The sequence below is a fragment of the Neoarius graeffei genome, chromosome 8 (assembly GCF_027579695.1).
Source record: "Neoarius graeffei isolate fNeoGra1 chromosome 8, fNeoGra1.pri, whole genome shotgun sequence".
Taxonomy (NCBI): domain Eukaryota; kingdom Metazoa; phylum Chordata; class Actinopteri; order Siluriformes; family Ariidae; genus Neoarius; species Neoarius graeffei.
In genome coordinates, this window is record NC_083576.1 from 11555606 (window position 1) to 11567961 (window position 12356).

Sequence of the window (12356 nt, forward strand, 5' to 3'; positions counted from 1 at the left end):
CACAGGAAAACGAAATTTGTATCTTTATTTACATAAGATAGATGGGTTTTTAATCCAGCGCTTATTTTTAATTTGCTTTTTAAAAAATAACGTGGGATTAAGAGTCTCTCTGATGGGTGCAGATGTATTTTATCCCTCTTGAATACGAGTATAGCATCGAACACCATGCACCATGACAACTAAAGAAAGCAAAACAAAAAATAATTAACGTAACATGGTTGTGAACAAATCCACAATTTTGCAGAGTAATATTTACAGACTAATGTTAAACACCTCGCTCCGCTCAACTGAGGGTGCAAGCCTCTACAAGTTTGCCGAACGTGCACCATTAGCCTCTGCGCTCAAAGTCTCGTACTAAACCACAGTTCAACCAATGCACCGAACACAAACTAAACACAATAAACAGCACACACAAAATTTACATTGTGCATGAATGACCTATCAGGATGACAGATAGCAAAGCTTTATAACATACCGCGCTAAACCTCTGACGGAGGCACTTGGGGAATATAAACACAGCAGTGAGCATCTGTAGCATAACAAATATAGCTTCCTGGGCTGACTGCTCCGCCCAGAACATGAATAATTAATGAGTGACAGCTCTGGCCACCGCTTACACACACATTTTACACTCATCGGGAGCTCTGCTTTTAGGCAGCGCCTGTACATCTCATCTCATCTCATTATCTCTAGCCGCTTTATCCTTCTACAGGGTCGCAGGCAAGCTGGAGCCTATCCCAGCTGACTACGGGCGACAGGCGGGGTACACCCTGGACAAGTCGCCAGGTCATCACAGGGCTGACACATAGACACAGACAACCATTCACACTCACATTCACACCTACGGTCAATTTAGAGTCACCAGTTAATCTAACCTGCATGTCTTTGGACTGTGGGGGAAACCGGAGCACCCGGAGGAAACCCACGCAGACACGGGGAGAACATGCAAACTCCACACAGAAAGGCCCTCGCCGGCCACGGGGCTCGAACCCGGACCTTCTTGCTGTGAGGCGACAGCGCTAACCACTACACCACCGTGCCGCCCGCGCCTATACATGTATATAAATATTATGAGCCAGTGGGAGGAAAAGTGGATGCTATTTTTAGTCTTTGCACAAAAAATGCTCATTGTTAATTTTTATGTATGTACTCTATACTTTTTCCTTGCTGTTTTCTTACTTGGCACATGTCTGGGGGAAAAATAAATAAAATAAAAGAATAAAAAATGTGCTATCTTATGTGTGTGGTAAAATTTTGTCCCCCCCCCCCCTTCTTCTGAGCTATTGATTTAATTGAATGTTTGTTTAATCATGTGGTCATAATGGAAACAAGAAAAAAAAATGGACCGAACACTACTATAGTTAAAGTATCTTTAGTCTGGGTTAACCCTCTACTCATGAATTATCTATACATTTAAAAAAAAAAATGCATTTTTGGCTCAGCCTTTGGCTGAAGCCAATTGAGGCACCTGTCTGTATGTGTGTGTTTAACCAAGTTCAAGTGTGTTTAAGAATGTAATTGGCGTGCCAGCCTCAGGTAGCGATTCCACACTCATGGTGTGGTGCCACTGCATACTGACTACAGTTAGGTCCATAAATATTTGGACAGAGACAGCATTTTTCTAATTTTGGTTCTGTACATTGCCACAATGAATTTTGAACAAAACAATTCAGATGCAGTTGAAGTTCAGACTTTCAGCTTTAATTCAGTGGGTTGAACAAAATGATTGCATAAAAATGTGAGGAACTAAAGCATTTTTTAAACACAATCCCTTCATTTTAGGGGCTCAAAAGTAACTGGACAAATTAAATAATTGTAAATAAAATGTTCATTTCTAATACTTGGTTGAAAACCCTTTGTTGGCAATGACTGCCTGAAGTATTGAACTCATGGACATCATCAGACGCTGTTTCCTCCTTTTTAATGCTCTGCCAGGCCTTTACTGCAGCAGTTGCTGTTTGTTTGTGGGCCTTTCTGTCTGAAGTTTAGTCTTTAACAAGTGAAATGCATGCTCAATTGGGTTGAGATCAGGTGACTGACTTGGCCATTCAAGAATATTCCACTTCTTTGCTTTAATAAACTCCTGGGTTGCTTTGGCTTTATGTTTAGGGTCATTGTCCATCTGTATTATGAAACGCCAACCAATCAGTTTGGCTGGATTTGGCTGGATTTGAGCACACAGTATGTCTCTGAATACCTCAGAATTCATCCGGCTGCTTCTGTCCTGTGTCACATCATCAATAAACACTAGTGATTCAGTGCCACTGGCAGCCATGCATGCCCAAGCCATCACACTGCCTCCGCCGTGTTTTACAGATGATGTGGTATGCTTTGGATCATGAGCTGTACCACACCTTCACCATACTTTTTTCTTTCCATCATTCTGGTAGAGGGTGATCTTGGTTTCATCTGTCCAAAGAATGTTCTTCCAGGACTGTGCTGGCTTTTTTAGATGTTTTTTAGCAAAGTCCAATCTAGCCTTTTTATTCTTGAGGCTTATGAGTGGCTCACACCGTGCAGTGAACCCTCTGTATTTACTTTCATACAGTCTTCTCTTTATGGTAGATTTGGATATTGATACGCCTACCTCCTGGAGAGTGTTGTTCACTTGGTTGGCTGTTGTGAAGGGGTTTCTCTTCACCACGGAAATTATTCTGCGATCATCCACCACTGTTGTCTTCTGTGGGCGTCCAGGTCTTTTTGCATAGATGAGTTCACCAGTGCTTGCTTGCTTGCTTGCTTGCTTGCTTGCTTGCTTGCTTTCTTTCTTTCTTTCTTTCTTTCTTTCTTTCTTTCTTTCTTTCTTTCTTTCTTTCTTTCTTTCTTTCTTTCTTTCTTTCTTTCTTTCTTTCTTTCTTTCTTTCTTTCTTTCTTTCTTTCTTTCTTTCTTTCTCAGGATGTACCAAACTGTAGATTTTGCCACTCCTAATATTGTAGCAATTTCTCACATGTTTTTTTTTCTGTTTTCGCAGCTTAAGGATGGCTTGTTTCACCTGCATGGAGAGCTCCTTTGACCGCATGTTTTCTTCACAGCAAAATCTTCCAAATGCAAGCACCACACCTCAAATCAACTCCAGGCCTTTTATCTGCTTAACCCTTTGATGCAAAACATGGGTCAAAAGTGACCCGGCTGAATTTTTATCTTCTATACCTTTGCAATAAATTAATTCCATCATTCAGTATTCAAGGTATTCCTCAATTAACTTGTTTTTGATCATCATACATCCTTGTTTTATTTTTTCCTTTCTTACTTTTTGAATAAAAACCCTTTTTGTATCACTACCCTTCTAATGCACAACATGGGTCAAAAGCGACCTGCATTCATTTTCCAGGTTATTTCATGTATGGCTGAGTGTTTCTATGATATGCTTTTGAAATAAATTCATTTTGTCATTTACTTTTCCAAATATGCAGTAAATATCTTGTTTTTGTTTAGCACAAATCATTTTTATTTTTCCTTTCTTAAGTTATGAACAAGCACAGCTTTTGTAATTCTACATCAAGTTTACACACATGGGTCAGAACCGACCCGCATGCATTTACTCCAGCGTTTGGTGGGAACTGTGAATTGTGCTTGTGTCGGACATTTCACAGCTCAGCACACACAGCGCCCTTTGCCCATCTAATACATGGAAGTAATGTTTTTCAATTGTTCTAACATTACCTTAGAAAAAAATTGATTATGTTTAGGTTCCCTTGAGAGTGAGTAGATTACTTGTCAGAAAGTTACAAGTAATTACTATTAGCTACCGAGCTGTTGACATATTCTACTTTAGTTAGCTAATTTTATTGTAGTTGGCTTAGCTAACTACATAGTTAATAAATAAATAACCGGCCCCATTCACTGCTAAAGTAATTACTTGAAACAAATTATTATTATAGTATTAAGACATTTTAATTTTAAATCACACTTGGATGACCCATGTGTAGTAATATAAAAAGTATTTTTGTTCATAAAGTAGGAAAGAAAAATTTAAATTAATGATTTGTGGGAATTAAAAACAAGATATTTAAAGAATACTTGGAATATTCAATCATAAAATAAAATAAATTGATTTCAAAAGATGGAGCAAAGAAAAACTCAGTCAGCATGAAATAACCTGGAAAATGAATGCGGGTCATTTTTGACCCATATTGTGCATGAGAAGGGGTGTGCATGTGTTTTGCATCAATGGGTTAATTGAGAATGACATAACGAAGGAATTGCCCACACCTGCCCATGAAATAGCCTTTGAGTCATTATTGTCCAATTACTTTTGATCCCTTTAAAAACAGGGTGGCACATGTTAAGGAGCTGAAACTCCTAAACCCTTCATCCAATTTTAATGTGGATACCCTCAAATGAAAGCTGAAAGTCTGGACTTTATGTCCATGTCCATTATATAACTATAACCTGAATATGTTTCAGTAAACAGGTAAAAAAACAAAATTTGTGTCAGTGTCCAAATATATATGGACCTAACTGTATGTAAGTGCCACGTTACATAACCTCGGTTTATGATGTTATCCTCCACAGCCAAGCGGTTTAGAGCGCTGTCCAGAAAAGGAACAGGTTTTGCAACATCAGTTCGAATCCTGGCATTGACGTAAAAGGCTGAGCACAGACCTGTACAGGTCTTGAGTTCTTCCTTAATATGGGTTAAATAAGAGAAAAACTAAAGTTACATGATAATTTCAGAACAAGTGGTTCCAGACTTTCATAATTCAGTTATAGGAAAGAAATAAGCATGAGAGGGAATGTTAATTCATTTCATTTAACTTCACCAGTGTTTACCTTTGAGTACACAGTGATGTGGAACTGCTGCTCTTTAATAAGTGTATTGATCTAGTAGCAAGTAAAATGGCTGACCTGTTTATATCTGACTTTACAGGACTTCAGGACTGAGAATTGTATGCTTTCTGGATGGCTGGATGGATGGATGGTTGGTTGGGAAACGTAAAAAATGTAAAACAGTGCCACAGGCAATAGGTTGAGCAAGGCACAAACAGGCTATCATAGACTCAAAGATGAGAAACCGGAAATCAGGGATCAGGAAACCAAACAAGGAAATAAGGCTCAGTAACGTGTCAGCAATGCAACTCAATACTTCGCAAAGTAAGTGGTTTTTTTTCGCAATTTTTATATCGGTGCACTGATTGCACTTTAATCCTGTGCAGGTGCGAGTCGTTTATGGTGTGCAAACGAGAGTCCGCTTGGCATGCGCACTGTCCGGAGAACCCCTGAGAGTCTATCTGATGCACGTGCTAAGGCGCGCAGGTGTGACACTCTTGCATGAAATTAGTACAAAAATTATTGCAAATATAAATATCTTATGCCAAATTATTATGGCATGTTACAAAAAATAAAGAAAAAATCCGAGTCCTTGTCTCCAATTTACAAGTCCAAATGCAGTTAATGCACGAGTCCAAGTTAGAGCCCTGCACTCCCGCGGGAGTCCCGTGGGACCCGACGCAAAGCAGTGCGGCGCGGGACAAATTTTGAAAGCTCATTGCGGGTGCGGGCGGGAGAGGTGATAAGCTGCAGTCCTGCTAACTAAAAACGTGTTTAAAATAAAATTTATAAAATATTAATTTATGTCTATCGTATATAATTTGTGCTGGATATTTTATTTGGCATTAATAAAAACATTTTAAGATGCCTAAATTTGCGGATGTGGTCTAATCTCGCGTACGTTTCCGATTCCTTTCCGCTCTTCCATGTTTGAGATCTCCGATCATGGCAGAAGAGCAGAGCTCCTCTAGTGAAGCTCACAGTGCTTCAGAAGTAAGTGCTGCTTTAAAAAGAGGTATATTTACCGTTAAAAAGTCAAGAGTATTAGTCCTAAGTATTAAAAAGTATTTTAAAAAAAAGTATTAAAAAGTATTAATTAGCAGGGCCAGTTCTGCCCTAATCTGGACCTGGGTGCAACATTGCGCAACCCCCCCCCCCCCCCCCCCAAAAAAAAAAAAAAAAACACACACACCAGTCTAAATCAGGACAACCATCACATAACTATAAACATTTTACATCAACTATTTTAACTAAATGGGCTATAATAAATAAGCCTGCAGCCATGGCGGGCTGCCTTAAAAAGTAATCATCCCTGTGTCCTCGATTTCTTCTGTTCGTCTACTAAGCCAAGAAGTATATACTCGTTTTGCATTTTCTGCCTCCTTTTTTGTATTTTCGACCCTGCGTTTATTTTCTTTCCTTTTCTGAAAACTCGATTTGTGTCCAGACATTTTGTTCTGCTACCAACGAACTAACTCGTCAGGTCTCATCTCTCGAGCCCGCGATGATTCCCGTGGGAAGGACAACAACTGATACATTTTTACAAACAGCCAATAGGGAGGTTGTAACGTTCAGGCTCTCCTTTGCTCAGAGACACTCAGTAATGCACTTATTCAGGAACAGAGAAAACACTCTATTTTTTATTTTATCTTATTTTTTGGGGCCCCTCTCCACACCAGTCCCGGGTGCAAATGCTACCGTTGCTACCCCTCCAGAACCGGCCCTGTTAACTAGTATTAAAAAGGACTGTGTATCGCACAGATTGTTCAATTTAAAGCTAGAAATAGACAGTGTATAATCTGAGGAGCTGGTTGTGGTTGCGCAGCACTTCATATGAGAGGAGAATGAAATCGCGGTTGGAATCATAACGCCACAGACTCGGAAGTGGGAGTGCGAGTGCGCAAAGCGAGAGCTGTCAATCATGAGCGCATGTAGCGCTCAACTTGGAATGTGTCAGCAGAATGTCAGAGTCTAAACAATAAACTTACAATAAATGAAGGATTGGTCAGTGGAGAGCTCAGCTAAGCTCAGCATGTTTAATTCCCCAAGCCAATGACAAGAACTTTCGTGAGAAATAACGCGAACGTCTGCATCATGCGGGATTTGCGGGCGGGAGTGGGACAAAATATGGCAGGCGCGGGCGGGAGCGGGACTGAAAATCATAATTCTTTGCGGGAGCGGGCAGGAGCGGGACTGCACAATGCGGGAGCAGGTGGGAGCGGGACTGAAAATTCTGTCCCGCGCAGACCTCTAGTCCAAGTCATCAGTGCTCAAGTCCAAGTCAAGTCACGAGTCCTTAAAATTAGGGCACGAGTCAAACTCAAGTACTGTCCCAGAAAGATGCATATGTTTACCTTAAGGTCCAATAATGAGCCCTAGGGGGTACATTCGTGTAGATTGTACCTTGTGGGACAGAAATGGACTCTGACTGTACCCTTCTTTTTGACAGTGTAGAAACAATAATGGATTAGAACAAGTGCATTAGTATTAACCTTTGATTTGAAATGCCGTGCTCTATGGTGGTGTAGTGGTTAGCACTGTCGCCTCACAGCAAGAAGGTTCTGGGTTTGAACCCCACAGCTGATGGAGTTTGCATGTTCTCCCCATGTCTGTGTGGGTTTTCTCTGGGTGCTCTGGTTTCCTCGGTAAAATACCCAGCTACTGGGATTGTACAAGATGGTGCATATTTGGTGTCGGTACCAAGCCTGGATAGATTGGGGAGGGTTGCATCTGGTGTAAAACCTCTGACAAATCGAATGTGCAGAACAGATCTGCTGTGGTGACCACTAATGGGAGCAGCCAAAAGATGATGATTTGAAGTGTCCTTATAGACCCCTTCGCAGTAAACGTCATTCATACGTAAGCGGAAATTGCGCGCGCAGCCTGGACCCAAAAAAGACTCAGAAATGCCTAGTTGTTGTGTTGTCAGAATCGTAGCAGTGATGGGGTTGAAATGTTCAGAATTCCAGCAGGATCTCACCCATTCCAAAAAAATCGCTGACGTCTATGGCTACAAGCCATCAAACGTGTAGACTGGGATGAAAGCGCCATCAAAAATGCGCGGGTTTGCAGCGCCCACTTCATCACAGGTAAGATCAGGCTATTTATTAAATCTTTTTTATTCTTTCTAGTCTTCGTTTATTGATGTAGCAAAATACTTTGGTAACGTTTGTCTGATTAGCTGGTCATAGTTACACAATGTAATGAATATTGTTAGCAGGTTAACTTAGCTTTGCATGCAATTGTGTTTGTAGGAGAGGTCTCGCTTGACTCAAGCAGTTCAGATTTTGTGCCATCATTATTTGTGTAAGCCGAAAATCACAATTTTAAAGCAAGGATGGAAAGGTAAAATTGTATGCCCTCACTCTAAATACCAACTTACATTGACTGCTCTAACCTAGCTCCCGCCCCGTTCAGTTTCATTTCTGGTCTCTGCCTCTCGCTTTTTACGCAGCTCTGATTTCTCTTAGCTGCACTCTTTACACTATCATTCCTTTCATGCCATTACCTCCTGCAAATTGCTGGTTAGTGTTGGTATTTGCTGTTGTAGCTAAAGCCACATTGCCATCACATCACTGGCATAATTTGATTAAAACAAAATGAATATGAATGTCCCATTGTTAATCAAGTTGTACATGCCCGCACATAACATAATCATATGCGTCTAAAGACTTGTAGGCACGAAGTTTTTCGTGGGTGTACACTGAAGTCTTGTCAATAAGGTACGAGTATATATCTGGCCATTGTATACCAGGGAACTTACTAACATCGTCCGTCCACTCTTTAATTAAATGCGGATCCGGTAGGTGATGTCCACTTGTTAGAGTTAACTTATTTATGTAGCATTCTCGATCTTGTAACGACAATTGTTTGGCATAATCTGACAGCTCATAATGCCGGTCTATGGGCAGCGCCATTGTTTCTGGGTCCAGGCTGCGCGCGCATCCTGACAACGGTCGGTTTGTTTACAAACATGCGAAGGGGTCTATAGAAAACCAATTAAGACCTTCGGACCAATCAGAATCGAGAATTTATTCGCACTGTGGTATAATGGTACGTATATGGGCAGATATTGTATTGAAATATGCATTTAGGAGAAGGAGAATGTATGGATGGATAACAAGGAGTTAAACCCTGATGCATTACGATGAGGATTGGAGATTGTATTAAATGAGCATCGATATTACCAGTAAGCGATATTTTGAAATGTTATTTTATTCTCTTTATGTTCATTGTTTTTAAGATGTAGTCTGTTAGTTCTTCTAGGCTATTGTTTACCCAGCAGAGTGCACTATTTTATAAGAAATGTGTGTCCTCTCTCTCTCTCTCTCTCTCTCTCTCTCTCTCACATACACACACATGCAAGGCTTATCTAAGACAAGCAGCCGGTCAGTGTTTTTGCAGCACTTTTGGTCAGCGCTGTGGTAAATGACACGATTCAGAGCCATAAAGCATTATGATTAGTGTCTTACCTTCAGGAAAATAGCTCCAGGCTTTTCACAGATGGACTGTGACGTGGAACAGCCTGAGAAAAAGCTAAAGGAAAGAAGGAAAAAAAACCAACAACCCAGGATAGAAATTCAGTGAAGGAGCTCTGAAGGTGTATTGAGCTCATGTGTAACCTGACATGTCTAATACAGCAGGACTAAACCCGATGTAAGCACAAGCTTCTGGAGGTCTGGTACCTGGATGGGGCACATGGACATGAGTCTTGAACCACTTCACAAATGTAATGCACAAATCTCGTGAAATATGTTTTGAAATAAATACGGAGGTGATTGTAGAAAATTGCGTGTGCTGATTATCGAGAAATAGTCTGAATTTCTCGACCAATCACCTCGAGCGACTCAGCAAAACACCGGCCAATCGCTTCGTCACCGTAAGTGAGGAAGAATTACAAATGATGAAAGAAAATGCTGTTCATAAAAGCACTAAACATGCTACAAAGTTTGGTCTAAAACTGTTCAAAGGCAAGGTGGAGTGGTGATTTATTTTATCGATTTCAAAACAAAGTATTTTATGTGACTCGGTGTAGATAAGTGACACAAATCTGTGCACACCGTTGTTACATTTCTCTGCCACTTTTGAAGTTTGAAATTATATTTTAAAAATATGATTCATTATTATTTTTTAAATAATCACCTGTGTATTTATACTAAAACAATTATCTGCCTCAGGCTCCGTGAATATCGGTGATTCATTATCCATACAGGACACTTTTTCGATGGAAATAAAAACGTGTTCTATTCCCTTCTAGCAGGTTTTATTCATTTGGTTTGATAGCATTCAATATTGTTAGCATATCGCTTATCCTACGTGCATTACGTCACTCTACCCAATGGAGAATGAGCGTTGAATACGGTTTATGATATTGCATAGTTGTCAAGAAAACATGATATCACATCAGAGCTGATGTGAATATCCAATGAGACTTTTCTGCTGCGCATATGCAGAACCATTTCTTTGTTCGCTGGGAAAGAAAACGATGCACTGAACACCCAAAAAGCTACCAAAACTTCATTAGATATTCTTCGTGCATATTTACAAGAGAAAAACATACCAATGGACATTGAAAAACTGGAAAAGAGACACGTCAGGGATGTAAAACTTTCGTGCTAGCGAGCGACTGTGACAGTTTGTAAACAAACATGGCCGCCAGGTTTGCTTTATTAAATACGGAAGATTTCAAAAGAATTTTGAAAGAGAAAGCTGCGTTGAACACGTGAAAGGAATGTGTATGGATAATAATAATAATAATAATAATATTGGCTGGCTTTTTTTTTCATGGTATATCAGATATATTCCATTCAGCTACTCATCTTCGACTCATTCAGTATCATGCTAGCTGAATGGAATATATCTGATATACCACTCAAAGCCAGCCAAAATTATTTAAACAATAATCTTGACTTAGTCTTGGTTATTATTCACCAATATTCACTTCACCTTTGGCGAATAATTGTTAAATAGTTTATAGTTTCTATAGTAACAGCTTATTCATAGGGACTTATAGGCTGGACACTCAACATAATCTAAATATAATAATAAACAGATTAAAAATACATCCTGCTATTTATTGCTGAAATAAAATGTATAAAGGAAATTCTTCAGCGGAGACGCCAGGATTATGAAATGATTAAGATTGCCTGAACTTGTCAGCTCGGTGATATTGCTAAAGTATAGAATCCAAGGCAAAATGTACTGAAAACCATATTTAAAAATCATCCCAACCCCAATTATAGCAATGTTACTTCAGAGAAATCTTGGTTTGAATTTGAAGAAATGAAAGTTGTTTTTTTTCTGATGTAATTCTGTTACTGACTTTTCTTTCCTCGTAAAAGATTTTGCCTTCAGAGTTAAACATAGCCAATTTTTCTATGCTTTTTTTTTTAGGGTCAAAAGATACCCCATACAGTGTGAATTTTTTATTTAATACCATTATCTTGAGTACTGAAACAGAAAAAGTTACCACATTTTGCCGTGACTGTAATTCTGTTACCAAAGAACGACCCATAATTATTGATATGGTGAAGTTTCATAGTTGAATAGAGATTTTTATGGAACGTTTTTGGATGGAGTCTCTGTCCTGTAAGTTTTCCACCACTGGAAAGTCTTCAGGATGGAGTTCTTTACACCTTTGTGTCAGGTATTTATAATGTAAGTGATAACTTGTTTTGTTTCGCAGCTGTTCCTTTTAATATCATTCTATCCCTGTGTCCAAAATCACTCACTACTCACTATATAGTGGACTATATAGTGAGTTCGCCATTTTGTAGCGCTGTCCAGCTGTATAGTGAGAATTATTACACCCTATATAGTGCACTCAAAGTATCCCATAATGCACACATCATGAAAAGTAGTGTACAACCGATGGTCATTAACAAAGCAATATATACCATCATGCATTGCAGTCACTCTGAAAGAAAAAAAAGTGCGTTGGGGTGAATGGATGGAGGAAGAAACACGTTATAAACGGACATTTAAGTACAATAAAATAGTAAAAGAATAGAAAATAAGCTAAAATAGAAAAAGACAGATAAAATACAAGAATAAAAGTTAGAGTGCAGAGCGAGGAATTAATCAAAAGCCTCAAATTTGATTTAATAAAAGGCAGCGGCGAAGAAGAAAGTATTCAGCCTTGATTTAAAAGAACTGACAGATGCAGCAGACACAAAGTACTTTGTATTTATTAATGTGGGAAATACGCTCAGTATAATATGGATTTATCACAAAAATACATGCATGTATTTATTATTTTGAAAGCCGACTGATCTGGGACATTATTGTGCGACACTAATGATGGAAATAACAGCGTGGTGGAGTAGTGTTTTTTTTTTTTTCCTTTCATTTTACCAATGAACTCACTTTATAGTCCTCTATATAATAATTCCCTATATACTGAGTCGTGAACGAGTGAGTGATTTCGGACACAGCGTAAATGTTTAAAAGGAACCAAATATCAAATTTCTGTGATATAAGAGGAAGAAGAAGAAGAAGAAAAAAACACTTCAAGGCTGTGGTGTTCTTGGAAAATAATCAACTACACTAACTCCATTTCATGCGAGGCCACATCACACTACATTGT